Raw genomic sequence first — 4,446 nt, forward strand, 5'->3', positions numbered from 1 at the left:
CTCTGCCTGCAGGTTGAGAGTCAGAGTTGTACATGAAATATTCATCAGTGAATACTGACTATGTGAAGAGATTTTCTTTGTTAATCATTCATCTTAGACTTTGTGTCTAGTCTTTGAATGGATTGAGTGTGTCTAAGTGAAGGTTCCCTTGAAAAGGCACAGACATTTTCTCTGGGGCCTTTGACGAGGAACTGCAAGGCCCTTCGGGGCTGTTCAGTGAGGCATCCGAGCTCCAGATGCTGAAAACTGTTCCGTGACACGTCTAGTTTATCCCAGTTGTTGCTTCTATTGAGGATCTCGGGGAAACCTTTTCATATTCTCACCTGAGTGCAGTGAAGGATTTTGGGTTGCATGGGAACAGGTTTAAAGGAAGGTTACATTATTTATCAATATGCTTTCATGTCAGTTATCCCTGGCCAGAGATGAGTTCTTCACATCACTCTTAACAGCCCCTGGAATTTAATTCAAGCTTTGTCATTTTTGACACTGTTTTATGGTCCCCTTCTCTGACTGCCAATCTTAAAATAACAGATTTTGGAAGAAATTTTTGTCCTTTTCTTCCACAGTATGAGAAAGAAGGTGCAATTTTGCAACTGTTCAGGGTAGAAAGATTTTTTTTTTTTTAAGGGCTGAGTTCTTGGATTTGTGAATATATCTCCTTTCACAACTATGCTGAAATATTTATTTCTGATTTATTCTTATTTATTATTAAAAAATTTTAACCAATCACCAAGCTGCATGATGGCTCAGACGGTAAAGTGTCTGCCTGCAACACGGGAGACCCAGGTTCGATCCCTAGGTTTGGAAGATCCCCCGAAGAAGGAAATGGCAACCCACTCCAGTGCTCTTGCCTAGAAATTCCATGGATGGAGGAGCCTGGTGGGCTGCAGTCCATGGGGTCACAAAGAGTTGGACACGACTGAGTGACTTCATTTTCTTTCACTTTGTTTCTACTTTTGGAAACTATTTCCTATATATCTAGAAGTACACTGAAGTTATTATAAATTTCTTAGCATTCCCTCTTCAAAGAAGGCAATGGCAACCCACTCCAGTACTCTTGCCTGGAAAATCCCATGGACGGAGGAGCCTGGTGGGCTGCAGTCCATGGGGTTGCTAAGAGTCGGACACTACTGAGCGACTTCACTTTCACTTTTCACTTACATGCATTGGAGAAGGAAATGGCAACCCACTCCAGTGTTCTTTCTGGAGAATCCCAGGTACGGGGGAGCCTGGTGGGCTGCCGTCTATGGGGTCGCACAGAGTCAGACACGACTGAAGTGACTTAGCAGCAGCATTCCCTCTTAAGAGCAGTGAAAACAGATATTGCTGTCATCATTCTGGTAGGGACTAAACTGAATTAATAGCATAGCTAAGATCGAAAACTTGCTATGCGCTATACACTGAGGCGCAGAATATTGTTCACTTGCCCTAGGGCTCACAGTAAGCGGTAGGTACTTTTGATTCCAGTATGTAACCACTATTCTGTCCTGCTTCTACAGCTTTGTGCCATGAGTGCAGCTTCCAGAAAACTGAACTCTCCACACACAGGCCATGGATACCTGAGGAAGAAGACCCAGGTGTAAGCAACAAGATCTTTGATCCTTCTAAATTTCCAGTTTTCCTTAAGCAAGAGAAATAGACTTTTCTGGGTTGGATTTTAAGTAGCAAGTCAGACAGTCAAGGCGATGTATTGATACCTTCTATCAGGCACTTTCACAATGAGGTTATTGGTCAGAAAAGGGCAGTTCTGGGACCAGAGGGTGTGGAGATGGACAGAGGCCTGTGGTATACCCTTGATTTACAAGAAGCTTGTCTTTTCTTTATAGAAAGCTATGTTTCATGCTGCTCACATAGATGTTTCCTGTTCTAACTAATTTTTGAGCTCTCTGTTGGATTTTAATTACAGACCTATTAATTCATGGAAGAGTCGACAGATGTTGTAGGTTGGTCATAGCAAACGAATAGACAGGTGCTGGATGGAAAGTCTTGAAGACTCTTCAGTGATTGAGTCACAGATAAGTTACTACTTGGAACTAAGAAGCACACCCAGGAAGATGTTTAGTTACCTGGAACACATTTTTAGAAGGAAAGAAACTGAGGTTGAAAGCGCAGATCGCAGCGTAGACTTGCACTTGCTGTTGGAGTGAGGAGGGTGAGGTGAGGTTCCTATAAGGAGAAGGAATGGATTTGATATTGGGATGGGTCACCCGGAAAGACTCCAGCAGAGTCCCTTGGGAAGAGAGAGATAAATGGAGACAAAAGAGGGTAAACTGATGCCTTGTTTTTAGCAGTTTGCCCTCTGACCTCAAAACTCTAGAGAGTGCAAAATGATAGAAAATTCCCCGTTTGCCTCAGTTAAGAGCCTAGAAGCAAAGCATGGAGACTGGCCAAAATGTTTTCCCGTAAAGTCCACTTCCAATTTCAGAACTTTGTCCCATTGTTGAGAGAAAAAGCCATGCCAAGAGAGCCAGAGTGCAAAAAAAGCCCCCTTGTCCTGATGCAAAAGCGTCCCTCCAGCTGGCTTTGCCCCAGCCCAACCCTAGGAAAGCGGACATCAGAGCAAGCTGGTCAGCCTCCTTCCATTTGGAAGCAGCCCTCGCTCTGCCTGGCACCTGAGGGAAATCTAATAAACATTTTAACACTTTTTAAAATTCTGCCCGTAAAAGTACAGCTCGCAGTCTAAGGATGCCATCCTGATCAGCACCCCTGCCCTCTGAAGACTGAAATGTCTTCCCCCTTACTCTGCGTCATCCTTGGGAAGGTATAAAACGAGGGTGGGGGAGAAGCCAGGAGTCTTGAGTTGCCTGCAAAGATCAATACTTCTCTCTGTAGGGACTTCAGACCATTCAAACGTCACGTCCCTAGGGCAGGATTGCTGTCAGTTGAAATTACATATAAAGGATTAAGTGTATTCAAGAAGGACTTACTAGAGTGGTAAGATTGTGGAATAAACAAAGATAACTAAAAATCTCTTCAATTCCTAAAAGGTAAAGATAAACAAATGCAGTTAAGTAGTTTTTCTAATATGCCCTCTAATATGCCTTTCTAATACATAGCTCTTACCAATCTTTAAGACACACCCCCACCCCCACCCTCTGAGGCAGAATTAGGTGTCTGTTCCTTGTGCTTATTTCTAGCATACATTTGCATATTTATTTTTATACCTATTCATGGCAGAGAATGTAGTTCATTCTGCTCTTAAGTATTAGTTGTATTATTTAAACATGATGTTATTTAAAAAAATGTCAACCAAAACAACTGTTTCAATGGTATCAAACATTATTTTTCCTGAAAAATTTCTATGATGAGGCAGTTTCTATAGGCAAAGTATGTAACTATGGTTCCAAAGGTCATGAGGAGGTCCACACTTAATTGTCTCAAGTGAAATGGCTTCTTTCCCTTTAACCACCAGTATCCTCATTAGCAGGGCTTACCTACCCATGGCTCAGTGGTAAAGAATCTGCCTGCAATGCAGGAGATGGTGGTTCGATCCCTGGGTCAGGAAGATCCCCTGGAGGATGGGATGGTAACCCACTCCAGGATTCTTGCCTGGAGAATCCCAGGGAGAGAGGAGCCTGGCAGCCTACAGTCCATGCAGTCGGGAGAGTCGAACACGACTGAAGCAACTGAGCATGCAGACACGCATCCTCATTAGCAGAGCATTTCTTACACCCTCTCTTTATGACTCGTTATATCTATTTTTATTGCAAAATAAAACTCAGTCTCTCAAACATAGTAGCTGCAATAGGTCAGCAAAATCTGTTTTATTATATCAGGTGGATGACAGATTTTTTTCCTTCCTACTGGCATTGTGAGTTCCTGGCAACCCTTTATAACCGACACTTGTCCTTGCAATGAAAATAATGTTTCTGGAATTTTCTAATAACCAAATTATGTTATGAAAACACACCATTCCTGTATCTTATGCTTTCCACAACTGGCTGCACATTAAAATCACCTGGGCACGTTTTACACACTGCAGCTTCTTACCTGCACGTTGGATCAACAGAATCAGAATCTCAAGGGAATGAGGTCTGGGAATCTACATTTTCAAAAAGCTTCCCCCAGGATTCAGAGGTACAGTTGGATTTGGAAACCACTGTATGTGAATGCTTACTTCTTATAGCCTCTCAATGTTTAGAAATCCTTCAAGTGAAAAAATAATCATTTTTCCCCCAGTTAAGATTATTGCAGACAATAGTTTCCTAATTAATAACTGTGGAAAGAACATAATCTATTGTTAGTTCATATTCATAAAATGATCATACAAGGATAAAGTATTTCCCAATTAACACTGAAATGAAGATTGTCAAGGAAGGCTGGACAAAGATGTGATGACATGATGGATGTACAAGTATCACAACAAAGGTTAGCATATCATAGCTTAATAGATGATCAGAGATATATTTCCTTCCTTATATATTTCCAACCTTTTTATTTTCCTTA

Source organism: Bison bison, unplaced genomic scaffold, assembly GCF_000754665.1.
Source record: "Bison bison bison isolate TAMUID 2011002044 unplaced genomic scaffold, Bison_UMD1.0 scf7180017864075, whole genome shotgun sequence".
NCBI classification, from domain to species: domain Eukaryota; kingdom Metazoa; phylum Chordata; class Mammalia; order Artiodactyla; family Bovidae; genus Bison; species Bison bison.